At 42.2% G+C, this 14885-nt stretch overlaps 1 pseudogene; it reads left to right on the forward strand.

The window, feature by feature from the left end:
• The first annotated feature begins 2472 nt into the window (after positions 1 to 2472).
• LOC122032556 lies at positions 2473 to 14764 on the forward strand (annotated as a pseudogene).
• Positions 14765 to 14885: the final 121 nt, after the last annotated feature.

The following is a 14885-nucleotide window of genomic DNA, read 5'->3' on the forward strand; positions in this document are numbered from 1 at the left end:
GATCAACTTGGGGTCAACGTCTATTCAACCCTCCTTCTAGTCGGTCATACGATCCCCAATACTTTCAATTATAGAATAGCCTAATCATCTTCAAGTCAAGTCAATGGGTCTGCTTCGATCTCAAATCCTACAAGTATAGGATGTGAAGCAAAATTAAGTACTAGCATAATTCTAATAGCTAGAAATAACCTATATAGGTTAATCATTTGTTACCCTTTTATTGTAATTGTTTAACCTTCTTAAACATAGTGTGGCAAATCATTAATTGATCAATCTCTGAATTAATTAATATACCTATTAATTACTTCATCTTTCACTTTAATTAATATATATAACCACACAATTCATAATTAATTCAAATTGATTAATAAATCCCTTAATTAAACTTAGGCTTAGAGTATGATCATTACCCTATCACAGTTGGCATTATCTTCCTCAGCAGTGTCTCACGGCAGCTAACAGCGTTGGCTCACATGAAGGGAGCGATGGTGCTCATCATCTGAGCAGCGGTAGAGGAGATAAGGTCATTGTGGCATGGGTCAGCAGCGACAGCGTGTGGTGACAAGTAGTAGTCGACTACTAGGGTAGAGGAGAGAACACACGACGTTGTACTCCACTTGATCAGAGTGACGGTGAAGGTAGGTTGGTTCTGGCACACATGTTCGCTAGCTATCTCAGTGATAGTAATTATAGAACTGTGTGGGTTTCTTAGAGAGGGAGACTGTCGACGATGATGTCAGGAGAGAAAAGGGGAGAGATGGTGAGGTGGCACGATGAAGGAGGCAGTTTGTGGCTGCAGCTGCTTGAACTAGCGAGGGTTAATAGCAATGTTGGGGATGAGAGGGAGCTAGGGTGGGGAGGAGAGGGAGAGCCACTGGCGTTGGCTGCTCGCCTAGATGGAGGGGCTGCACTACATGAGGCAGCGACCATGACAACTACGGCTAATCACCCAATGAGCGGCAGTGTTACGATACCGCAAGTGCATGGTTTCATCATCGGCAATAAAAAGTATCAAACCCATAGGGACTGGTTATAAGCACTAACGATGTCTCACGAAAAATTAGCTAAATGATTGACTAAAATAAGAAGGGTACTAAGTAAAGAAACAAAATTTAGAATAAAAAAAGTAAATGAGGAACTTAGCTTTTGTGAGTGTTCTAGAAGTTTGGTTTCATTGTGATATTCATCAATGTAACATGATTTACCAATTCACATCCTCAATTCACATGCATTTGTAGGAAGTCATTGGTTCTCCCCTGCAGAGGACAATCGACAAGAGACTTAGATCAACATCACTAGTAATCAAATAAGTATGATTCTTAATAAGTTCGTTAGCGGGATCTGCCTGTCACTAGCGTCCCTAGATCATACAACACAATTGCATTCAACCATCCCACTTCCTTGTAGAGACTTGCTTCACCTTTTAAGATGACACACTAGATGTCCATTAGAGGGATCTACCTGTCACTAGCATCCCTCGGTCATACAATCTTGGGCATCCCTCTACAGGATCTATAATCACACATAAATATTCAATTAAACATGATAATTGAGTCTAACACTACAAGAAAAACCCTCATAGACATCGGTGGAACAACAACGGTTTTAAGCAAAAACCGATGTCTTTGAGTATTTTACACCGGGTTTTCCAAAAATCGGTGTCTATGAGAGCAGATTTTCGCTCATAGACATCGATGTTTTTAGCCGATGTCTATGAGCGCCTTTTTTTCATTAATAGACACCGATTTTAATAGCGGTTTTTAAAATCCGGTGTCTATGATAAAATAAAATAATTTAATTTTCCCACCAATACTTAGCCGAAATTTACAACACTTCACTCTTTCCTCCAAACCTAAACCTAAACCTTTATCGCGCCGTCCACCATATACCGTCGCAACGCCGCACTTTTCTCCTCGCCGTTGGCCGTCCGACCATCTCTCTCAGCCTCATCTCCCTCTTCCCCCTTAGGCAGCCTCCTGGGACATCTTACTCTGGGAAGGCAGGTCCACCCCATGGACTATGTTACTTAGATTCGTAATCCTTTTTAAACTGAATGTCTTGGCATCCATTCTCTTAGAATATGGGTGAGGGAAGAATCCGCTCCCGGGAAAGCACATGAAGCTGAGACCATTGCCTTATGCTCCCATGCTAAATCTACGAAAGATGGCGTCTTTTTCATTGACGGAGGAGGATGTGCTACGGTGCTGCCACAGCAAGTGTTTCGCCAAGGAGCTCGCCTCCGCCTCGCCGTTTTCCGACCTCCACCACACAATCCAATCCACCCGCAGGATCTGGTTCAATAAGGTCGTACCTTTGCCCCCCTCTTCTCTACTGTCGATCACCCTCGCCGACCCCTTTCTTCACCTTCTAATTCTTCAGATCGATGTCGCCAGATGGTCCCATCCGTATCATTCGCCAGTCTTCTCCCTGAAAGTTGAAACCCTAAAAATCCAAAATAGTCTCGTCGCACCCATGTCGCACTTCGGGAGATCAGGGTCGCCGGACATCAAGGACACCTACTCCCTCCTCGTTCTCAACATCAGCTTCTGTAAAATACCGAAAATAGGCAAATATTGATAAGGGAATTTTCTGAAATTTTTGAAAATTTTTCGGAGCTCGTACGGACGAGTTAATGGGGATAAAAATGGGGTCCGGAAAAGCCTGTTTAGGCTACCCAGTTTAAGCGAGGAATTGTTGATTTTATTTTTATTTCCTATTTCTTTTTCCTTTTCTTTATTTCCGCCGTTTCCTTCTTTTCCCCCTTCACGCGAGTCGGGCCGTTCCTCTCCGAGCCATCCCCGACGCCAAGTCGTGCCCTAACCGCCGGCCACGGCGGGTTTTCTTCCTCCCCTTCCACTTCTTCTTCTTCTCCTCTGCCCGAGCCGGATCTTTCTTCTTCCTCCTTCCTCGCGACGCCCATCTCCAGTACTGCCAGCACTGCCGACGCACGGAGCATTGCCGCCGGCGATGCACGGAGCACTGCCGCACACCCTGGTGCCCTAGCATCTCCGCCGACGCCACTGACTCCTCTCAGCCGCTTCTCTGTGCCGGTACCCGAACCCCAGCGCCGACCCCCTTTCTCTGTGCCCTAGCATTTCCGCCGACGCCGAGCAGCGTCGACCTTCTTCTCCTCGCCGGCACTCAAATCGCCGTTGTGCCCTAGATCTTTGCCGCTGGCCACCGTGAGCCCTAGCTGGCCATCGGCGCCCGTTGTCCCTTTTGCTGTGGAGATCCCCACGCCGCCATTGCTTGACCTAGCCGACCATCAAGAAGCCTACTGCCATCGTCGACGAAGCTTTAGCCACCTACTCGAGGTGCTGTTCCACCGCCGATATTTTTGGTCTTTCTGATCAGTTGAGGATCAACAGAAGGTTCTGGGTATAAGATGTAAGGCTTCAATTTGATTCATCTTGCAATCTTGAGATATTGAGCTAGTGTGTGAGCCTAACATGTGTTTGTTTGGGCAGCAACCCTTTGATTTACAGCAGCGACCATCCTATGTTGTGAGCCAACAGAGAAGTCTTCGAATTGGTAAGTTTTGTGTTAAGTTATGTTAGCAAGAAATGTTCATGTAGGTATATATATTGAATTATGTTTTAATTGGATTATATGGTTAGGTGATAGAGTTATATTAGGTTAGATTTGGTTGATTTATAATCAAATGATGTAATTAGGGTTAATGAAGCTAACCCTAGTTGGTCGAGGTTTATGGATTAGGGTTTTGCCCTAATTTAGTGTAAAAGATTTTATTTAGTTATCTATATGGTTGTTGCTAAATAAAATATATTTTTATTCGTGACACAGGACTTTGACGCGAGACGAGTATCTCGATTGTCGGATTGGACCATTTCGATTGGAGGCGAGTACTTTTAACTTATTGTCTTTGATATGCATAGTAGTGAAATTAACAAGTTGCATTAATTATGTTCCTCATTTTTTTCGGTTAATCACTACCCGATTACCTGTTACCTGCTTGATTGATTGTTTGTTTTGCATTTCGTGTTGTTATGTACCTGATTACACATGCTCATAGGGGTAGTGATATAACCATACCTCACCATGTTCAGGACCTAGGATTGATACCTTATCTGATCATTGTATTTTGATGTGATTTATTTACTATGATGCACATCATACGTGTATGTAGGTTTGCTCGGTATATTACCATGCTTAGTGTCATGCACCATTCGCATGATTGCATGTTGTGTGATAGATTGCTCCATTATTGTCGAGCACATTGCCAATTTCATCACTGTTCGGTGCTCCGTTGTGACGCTCATGGGTAGCGTGATGCAGCGTGGTAGCACGTCAGTTTGCTCTTCCGGTGCTCCGTTGGTCCGCTCAGGGGTAGTGTGACGCAGCGTGTAGCACGTTAGAGATCCCTCCCCGTCATAGTGTACCGGGAGATGGGAGCATTGCGCTCCCCCATTTATGATTTGGGGTAGGAGTATGTGTGTACTCCGACAGCATCCCGTCCACTCGGTCACTCATCAGGAGTAGTGATGTAGAGTGCACGGTCGTCACAGCCCTACCCACTCGGTCCCACTTTTGTTGTGAGTTGGCTGACTGGCGTCAGGGGTGACCATGACATTGGCATCATATGCATGATGCATTTATTGCTTGTGTTTGTGTTTGCTGCATTTATATGCTGCATATTGTTTGGATACCTATGTTTGACATGCATACAGGATTTCTTTACCACTCGGACTGTTTGTCCTAATACCCAGGTCCTGGTTAGTACAGTTTCTCTCCTGTTTTACTTCGGTTTGCATTTACCTTTATTTTATCAGGAGACTGTACGCATGATTAGTGTTAGGTGTTATTTCCTTACTTTGCATATCAATTGTACCTGCTGAGTGTTGGACTCACCCCGCCTCCATTGTTGTTATTTTTCAGGTTGATGCTATCAGGAGAGAGTTCCAGTCGCTAGTCCCCTGCTGACCAGGGGGGCTTAGTAACTTTTGGTTTTCTTCTTATTTAGTCTATGTTCAGACTTATTCTGTTTTTGATACTATGGATTTTTGATACTATGGATCTGGTGTGAATTTTATGTGTTGATGGATTTTATTTCGATATGTTTTACTACATGCCTGCCTGGACGGCAGAAGAGGTGAGTAAATCAGATTTGAGTTTTACGAGTGTAGTGGAGTAGGGTTGATTTCAAGTCATGGTATTACTGCTTTGTTTGCTTATATTTATATATACTGCGTGGTGATGTCAGCCAGAGGCTGAAATTTATATTAACTGCGTGTGATGATTATGTATATGTTTGTTTTATTTCTGTTGTTATTACAGCCACATGTGGCTGAGGTATGTGGGATGTAGAAAGTTTCAGATTGTCCGCCGTACAGGGGAGATGCTGTCGAAATTTCTTCGGACAGGGACTCCTCTGGGGCGTGACAATTTAGTGGTATCAGAGCTTAAGTTTTACGATCTTTGTTTTCATATTTTGGATATTTGGGATAACCTGATACCAATTTATTTGGTATCAGAGTGCCAGGTTGGCGATACTTGTTTGATTTTCGTGTTACGGATTTCGAGATTTATCTTATACCAATTTATTGGTATCAGAGTGGGTTATGATACCTGCTTATGGTGTTCTGTATTTTTGGAGTTAGCCCGAGTTTACTAGTAAACTTGGGTATTTATTTCGGAGCTACGAATTTCCATTATGTTTATACTTCGGACTTCCGTTTCGGATTTATATAGAATTCTGGCGATTTTCTCGTTCGGAATTTTGAGGTCAAATTGTGGACTGGACAGCGATGGAACATCTCCAGACGGCATATAGGTATGATGTGTAATTTTATAGTTTATGACATGTATTAGCATTCTTTATTTAGTATCTGTCTGGTTGTTGTAACACATATTACATGTGATGGGTTAGCCATTGAGCATGGTTGACCTTAATAGAGATCAAGGATTATAGTTTCTGGTGATTTTTCATATCATACACCAGTAGGTTTAGCTTCTGTTACTACTAGTTGGTTAGAAAATTGAGGCACATACCAGCCTCTGCTATTATTAGCTGGGTAGTGGATAGTATCTATATCTTTATGTTGACCTAGCCAGTAATATACCATTTTATCTTAGTTAACTTCATCAGTAGATAATTGATAAACATTGATTCAAAGGGACTTTTAAAAGAACCTTATTACAAGTTTATTAATTTATTACATTGTTGTCCAAAAGAATTGGAATATCCTAAATGATTGGTTTTCCTAAAGTGTTGAGTTGGTTGAAGCTATTTTTTTTGGTGTTTCCAATTTTCGTATATGTACTCCACATTGCTAAATAATTGTAGCAAAAACATGAATTATATATATCTCATGCTCGTCTATATTTCACTACTGTGCTTCGATGATTGAGTGTAGTAGGCTCTAAATGGTATAATGTGAGAGCATAGGTTGACATTGCATGAACATGTTTGATAGATTCTACAGATGGACAACTTGAATCATCTGGATTTGGAGTATAAAGGGTAGGTTATATAGAAAGACCAAAACAATTATACATGACATATTTAAAATGATCATGTTGGATGACTATTTTATAAGAAGAACTAATTGAGACTAAGGTGATATACGCTGATCATTCTATTGGGAGAATATGATTGAGGTTATCATGGGAAATATCTGGATGATGTTGGGGGAAAGTGTTTGTGAGATTGATAAGGCATCTTGTGGAATTTGCTGTTTGGATAGAAGTGGTCTTTCATATATTAGGTTTTCTTCTAAGCTAGTTTAAATGATGCTTTTATGTGGTTTGTGTGGTGGGGCTCTGGCAGCTGTTTATCTGCAGTGAGTTTATATTAGTATTTGGCCTGTTATTTGCTGTAGATTTTTGTTGGGCTGCTAATTTTTTTTGGCAAGTTTTGTGTTGGTTAGAAAAGTTGTTTGGAGTCTGTTGGTTGCGTGGAGGATTGTCTGTTTACTGTCAAGTGGGTGTTTTGAATTGAGTATTTTCAAGGATTATATTATGGTCGGTGCTTGTGACGGTAGAATTTTTGTGGGTTCATATGATTTTCTTAGGAAGCTGGGAGATTTTGATATGCACGGAGGATTTGCAAGCAGTTATGTATGTGTGATATGTAGGTTTTTACAAGCTAGGGTTTTTGGTCTCTCATGGAGGAAGTGGATTTTGTTATGTTGTTGATTTAACAATTCACGTTTGGTGAGCTGAATTTTAAACCATTTTATGGAGCTTGTTTAGATTGATTATAGGTTTTGATATGGAGTTTAATGCAAGTATTTTGTGCTGGGATTTCTATTCTAGTGTGTGATGAGGCTATAGTTATGTGATTGTTGTAATTTAGTAGATTGACTGAAATAGTTAATTGATGATATGTCGATAGCATGATCTAATTAATAGATAGCATAGCTCATTCAATTATTGACTTGGTCGAAAAGTTGGAGGTAATCATTGAATGGACAAAGCTAAGTGACAGTGGTCATACCATCTAAGGGTTACAAGAAAACAGTGATGGTAGAAGCGAATTGACTTAGGAAGTGTGTCATAGAGAGTAGGAGTCATTCTATTGTCTCAACATTACACTCTTTGTAGATCTATTAGTACTGGAAATGGTCGAGTTCGATATTATCTTGGGCATGGATTGGTTGTCTGCATTATGTCATTTGTTGGATTAACCCGTCAACTAATTCTCCTATCAATGGATGACCCACTGGGATGCTGATAGAGTTGACTATGGATTTGATTTGTTTACTAGGTTGTTTATACCTTTGGCTGCCCACAGTGATATGTGGTTGAGTGATCTCGTGCAACCTCTAGTTGGATAGTAAGGTGCCTTGGACGCTTATGGATCGTTTGTGGTGGAGCGGAGCTCCCACATATTATAGTTGGTTTGTGATAGAGCGTTTCTCTTACATATTTTGGATTGTTGTGGTGGGGCGTTACTCCCACCTATTACGGATTGTTTGTGGTAGAGCGTTGCTCCCACATATGTCGTATTTCATGTAATGGAGCTTTGCTCTCACACTGGAGGATTTATTCTTTGGTGATTAATATCGTTGGTGATCAGATTTGTTTATTGTCGAGGATCTTATGGATTGTGAATGTCTGTGATATGGACATTATGTGTATTGGTTTTACCATTAGGGCTTGCGGAGCCTTAGATGCTTTCATGGACTAGATGATTTGGGTATCCCTAGGATACTGGATCAGAATTCGTTATCGTTATTGATGACGTGGTGTTTTATTCCTGATCTGAGGTGTATCACGCACATCATCTTTGCATAGTTCTAGAGATGTTTCGATGGAAACGTCTAGATTTGAATATCAGTAGTGCGTATTTTGATTATCTTCTGTGAGATGTTTGAGACACACGGTCACCAGTAGGAGTATACCGTGGTTCCACAGGAGATCGAGGTTGTTACCGTTGGGAGTAGACGGAGTCTATAGAAGATGCTCGCAACTTCCTTTGTTTGGCTCGATATTTCCGAAGATACGTTGAGGGTTTCTCTCGGATAGCTATGTCACTGACACGCCTGACCTGGAAAGGCGTGAAGTTCACTTGGACTAAGGATGACAAGACCAGCTTCTAGGAGCTGAAGCAGAGACTAGTGTCGGCTCCGATTTTGAATTTTTACCTTCTGGAGAAGACGGATATGTCCTCTGCTCTGCACCGACGCATCTATTAAGGGTTTGAGCGCTGTTCTGATGCAGCACGATAGAGTAGTCTCCTATGTTTCTCGTCGGTTGAAGGAGCAGGAGAAGAACTACCCTGTATATGATCTGGGCAAGTCGCCATTATTTTTGCCATGAAGATTGGGCGACATTATTTATATGGCGTTACATTTGAGATTCTCACTGACCATAAGAGTCTCAAAGATCTGTTTACTTAGAAGGAACTTAATCTCTGACAGAGGAGATGGATGGAGTTCCTGAAGAATTATGATTGTACCATTAGCTATCACCTGGGAAAAGCTAATGTGGTTGCCGATGCACTTAGCCAGAAGACCAGAGGGATTTTAGCTTGCCACCGAGTTGTGGTCATAGACTTGATTTAAAGTTTCTCCGAATTAGACCTTGAGGAGCAGGGACAGACAGAGCAAGGTATTTTTGGTTACCATGGTTGCTCAATCCTCGATCAGGATGAGGATTCGGGAGGCCAGGTTGGAGATCAGTATTTATAGGCCATTGGTAGCCGGATAGTTACCGGGCAGCAGACTGAGTTTCCCCGAGATGAAGCGGGTATTATATACTTCCGAAGCAGATTGTGCGTATCTCAGTCTCATATGGTCTTACGGGAGATACTTCAAGAGGCTCGTCGCTCTCGATTTACGATCCATCCAGGCGAGACCCGCATGTATCGAGATTGACACGTTCCTACTGGTGGAACGGTATGAAGAAGGACATCGCGAAATTTGTAACTAGATGTCTTGTCTATCAGCAGGTAAAGGATGAGCACCAGAGACCTGCAGGATTACTTCAGCAGATTCCTATTCCTGAGTGGAAATGGGAACATATTACTATGGACTTTGTGGTGGTATTACCGAGGACACGACGAGGCCATGACGCGATTTGGGTTATCGTTGATCGATTAACCAAATCCACGCACTTCTTAGCGATCCAGAGGATTGATTCTCTGGATCGATTGGTAGATCTGTATTGCCGGGAGATCATTAGATTACATGGTGTCCCTTTTACTATTATTTCGGATAGGGACCCCCGGTTCACGTCACGTTTCTGACGGAGTCTGCAGCAAACCTTGGGCACACAGCTCCTTTCAGTACAACTTTCCATCCACAAACAGATGGACAGTAGAGTGGACCATTTAGACTCTAGAGGACTTGTTGAGGTCATGTGTTATGGATTTCGGAGGCAGTTGGGAGGACCATCTGTCGTTAGTAGAGTTTGCTTACAACAACAGCTTTCATTCGGCTATCCAGATGGCACCGTTTGAGGCGTTGTATGATAGACCTTGTCGGACACCCGTCCTCTGGGATGAGTTTGGAGAGGCCCAGTTGTTGGGACCTCATAGAGTTTAGCAGGATGCAGAGTTGATCCGTACTATCAGACGGAGGATGTCAGAGGCGCAGGACCGCCAGAAGAGTTATGCTGATCGGAGACGCAGACCACTAGAGTTCTATGTTGGCGACCATGTATTTCTGCGAGTTTCACCCACGAAAGGGGTGAAGAGATTTGGCCTCAGAGGTAAGTTAGCTCCGCGGTATATTGGCCCTTTTGAGATCTTGGAGAGGATCGGAGCGGTAGCTTACTGGCTGGCACTACCACCGTCCCTGGCAGGCGTCCACGATGTATTCCACGTATCTATGCTTCAGAGATAGGTGCCCGACCCGACGCATGTACTGACAGATGTCTCAGTTCCAGTTCAGCCTGACATTACATATGAGGAGGTTCCGGTATGGATTCTCAACCGGAAAGAATGTCAGTTGCGGAACAAGACTATCCGGCTGGTTAAAGTCGGATGGCAGCATCATTCGGACGAGGAGGCTACTTGGGAGCTCGAGGATATGATCCGAGCTTGTTATCCCCATCTTTTACTTGAGGTATGTGATTTAATTTACCGTTCAGCATTTATACTCTATTTCTGTTGTTAGTACTTTAGTACTTGCTGATGGTAGATAACGAAATTTGGGGACCAAATTTTTATTAGTGGGGGAGAATGTAAAATACCGAAAATAGGCAAATATTGATAAGGGAATTTTTCGAAATTTTTGAAAATTTTTCGGAAATTTTTCAGAACTCGTACGGACGAGTTAACGGGGACAAAAACGGGGCCCGGAAAACCCTGTTTAGGCTACCCAGTTCAAGCGAGGAATTGTTGATTTTCTTTTTATTTCCTATTTCTTTTTTCCTTTTCTTTATTTCCGCCGTTTCCTTCTTTTCCCCCTTCACGCGTGCCGGGCCGTTCCTCTTCGAGCCATCCCCGACGCCAAGTCGTGCCCTAACCGCCGGCCACAGCGGGTTTTCTTCCTCCCCTTCCACTTCTTCTTCTTCTCCTCTGCCCGAGCCAGATCTTTCCTCTTCCTCCTTCCTCGCGACGCCCATCTCCACTGTCAGCATTGCCGACGCACGGAGCATTGCCGCCGGCGACTCACGGAGCACTACCGCACACCCCGGTGCCCTAGCATCTCCGCCGGCGCCACAGACTCCTCTCGGCCGCTTCTCTGTGCCGGTACCCGAACCCCAGCGCCGACCCCCTTTCTCTGTGCCCTGGCATTTCCGCCGACGCCGAGTAGCGCCGACCTTCTTCTCCTCGCCGGCACTCAAGTCGCCGCTGTGCCCTAGATCTTTGCCACCGGCCACTGCGAGCCGTAGCTGGCCATCAGCGCCCGTTGTCCCTTTTGCTGTGGAGATCCCCACGCCGCCGTCGCTTGACCTAGCCGACCATCAAGAAGCCTGTTGCCATCATCGACGAAGCTTCAGCCACCTACTCGAGGTGTTGTTCCACCGTCGATATTTTTGGTCTTTCTGATCAGTTGAGGATCAACAGAAGGTTCTGGGTATAAGATGTAAGGCTTCAATTTGATTCATCTTGCAATCTTGAGATATTGAGCTAGTGTGTGAGCCTAACATGTGTTTGTTTGGGCAGCAACCCTTTGATTTACAGCAGCGACCATCCTATGTTGTGAGCCAACAGAGAAGTCTTCGAATTGGTAAGTTTTGTGTTAAGTTATGTTAGCAAGAAATGTTCATGTAGGTATATATATTGAATTATGTTTTAATTGGATTATATGGTTAGGTGATAGAGTTATATTAGGAGAGATTTGGTTGATTTATAATCAAATGATGTAATTAGGGTTAATGAAGCTAAACCTAGTTGGTCGAGGTTTATGGATTAGGGTTTTGCCCTAATTTAGTTAAAAAGATTTTATTTAGTTATCTATATGGTTGTAGCTAAATAAAATATATTTTTATTCGTGACACAGGACTTTGACGCGAGACGAGTATCTCGATTGTCGGATTGGACCATTTCGATTGAAGGTGGGTACTTTTAACTTATTGTCTTTGATATGCATAGTAGTGAAATTAACAAGTTGCATTAATTATGTTCCTCATTTGTTTCGGTTAATCACTACCCGATTACCTGTTACCTGCTTGATTGATTGTTTGTTTTGCATTTCGTGTTGTTATGTACCTGATTACACATGCTCATAGGGGTAGTGATATAACCATACCTCACCATGTTCAGGACCTAGGATTGATACCTTATCTGATCAGTGTATTTTAATGTGATTTATTTACTATAATGCACATCATATGTGTATGTAGGTTTGTTCGGTATATTACCATGCTTAGTGTCATGCACCATTCGCATGATTACATGCCGTGTGATAGATTGCTCCATTATTGTCGAGCACATTGCCAGTTTCATCACTGTTCGGTGCTCCGTTGTGACACTCATGGGTAGCGTGACGCAGCGTTGTAGCACGTCAGTTTGCTCTTCCGGTGCTCCGTTGGTCCGCTCAGGGGTAGGTGACGCAGCGTGTAGCACGTTAGAGATCCCTCCCCGTCATAGTGTACCGGGAGATGGGAGCATTGCGCTCCCCCATTTATGATTTGGGGTAGGAGTATGTGTGTACTCCGACAGCATCCCGTCCACTCGGTCACTCATCAGGAGTAGTGATGCAGAGTGCACGGTCGTCACAGCCCTACCCACTCGGTCCCACTTTTGTTGTGAGTTGGCTGACTGGCGTCAGGGGTGACCATGACATTGGCATCATATGCATGATACATTTATTGCTTGTGTTTGTGTTTGCTGCATTTATATGCTGCATATTGTTTGGATACCTATGTTTGACATGCATACAGGATTTCTTTACCACTCGGACTGTTTGTCCTAATACCCAGGTCCTGGTTAGTACAATTTCTCTCCTGTTTTACTTCGGTTTGCATTTACCTTTATTTTATCAGGAGACTGTATGCATGATTAGTGCTAGGTGTTATTTCCTTACTTTGTATATCAATTGTACCTGTTGAGCGTTAGACTCACCCCGCCTCCATTGTTGTTATTTTTCAGGTTGATGCTGTCATGAGAGAGTTCCAGTCGCTAGTCCCCTGCTGACCAGGGCGGCTTAGTAATCTTTTGGTTTTCTTCTTATTTAGTCTATGTTCAGTCTTATTCTATTTTTGATACTATGGATTTTTGATACTATGGATCTGGTGTGAATTTTATGTGTTGATGGATTTTATTTCGATATGTTTACTACATGCCTACCTGGACGGCAGAAGAGGTGAGTAAATCGGATTTGAGTTTTACGAGTGTAGTGGAATAGAGTTGATTTTGAGTCATGGTATTACTGCTTTGTTTGCTTATATTTATATATACTGCGTGGTGATATCAGCCAGAGGCTGAAATTTATATTAACTGTGTGTGATGATTATGTATATGTTTGTTTTATTTCTGTTATTATTCCAGCCGCATGTGGCTGAGGTATGTGGGATGTAGAAAGTTTCAGATTGTCCGTCGTACAGGGGAGATGTTGTCTAAATTTCTTCGGACAGGGACTCCTCCGGGGCGTGACAGCTTCCGTAAGTGTTTTCCCTTTCTCCCCGGACTCTCTTGCTGGTTTTGATGGGAATCCAATTTTTGACTCACGTTCTGTTCGAATTGCTAGGTACCACTGCCGATGATCTCTTTCCTCTCTTTGATCGGTACAGGAAAGTCATTGACGTGTTCATTCCAAGGGACCGGAGGTGAGAGATTGCTGTTATTGATACGATTTTTGAGTTTCAATTGTTTACTAAATTGTTTGTTCGTCTTTTGGCGACTCAAAGGACTGGAGATTCACGAGGGTTTGCTTTTGTGAGGTATAAGTATTGCTGATGAGGCTCAGAAGGCTGTTGATAGACTTGATGGCAAGTTTCTTCTACTTTACTTTTGGTTTTGATAATTATTTTTCTGACGATGTTTGATCTTTTGGAAAGTAACCTGTAATTTGATTATTATTTTTATTGGATATTGTATGGAGGAATGTGGATGGTCGGAATATTATGGTTTAGTTTGCAAAATATGGACCAAATGCTAAGCGTATGTAAGTTATTGAACTGCTAGTATTCTTTTGTGATTCTTTTGTTGAAGTGATTGTTTTTTGCTATTGTTGCACTGACTTGAATTCAGTAGATTAGAAATAACTAGAAGGTTTTGCATTTATGAATTATTTTGTATATCTCCTTTACAATACTTGAACAAATTTCTGAATAAGTGGTCCAAATTTTAATATCTTAAAGACATGAGTACTGTCACTCCAACACTTCTGATCCTGTATATCTGATTTTGATGTGCATCTAGTTACTTAGACAAAGACAAGGGATATTAATGCGGTCATCGAAAATCTTATATGATTGTTTGGAACACAAGTTGCACAATAAATGCAAAGTATACTTGAAAGAATTTTTAGTATTTAATAAATTCAAGCAACCTTTGATGTTCTAAACTACTATCCCATTGTTAGCAATAGGTTAGTGTGCGACTGTTTGAGGTTCTTCCTCACACATTGTTATTTTTGTGCAGAGTTTTACAAGTTTAGTTAATCTCTTAACAATTCATAGTGTAATGCTGCCCTTTTGACTGCATCTCGTCAATTTGTAGACGTGTATCTCATCTTCTATGGATGTAAACACTAAGCAATGTGATGTTTCTTTTCTATTTAATATGAAATCTAATAAGTTGTATGTATCTTTTTTTTTTAAAATATTTTCTACACATAAAGGAAAAATTATGGAAGCAGTTCCAAAGACATGAGGAAGGTCAAGAAGTTATAGCCCTCGGCCTAGGTAATGATTTTTTATGTCAATCAGAATTGACATTTTACATTTTTTTTTTGGAAGTTGTGTACCTTTGTGGTTTTTCTCTTAGTTAGCACTTCAACTCACATAGTTGATATGGAATGGCTATTATC

The sequence above is a fragment of the Zingiber officinale genome, chromosome 11A (assembly GCF_018446385.1).
Source record: "Zingiber officinale cultivar Zhangliang chromosome 11A, Zo_v1.1, whole genome shotgun sequence".
In the NCBI taxonomy this organism is placed as follows: Eukaryota; Viridiplantae; Streptophyta; class Magnoliopsida; order Zingiberales; family Zingiberaceae; genus Zingiber; species Zingiber officinale.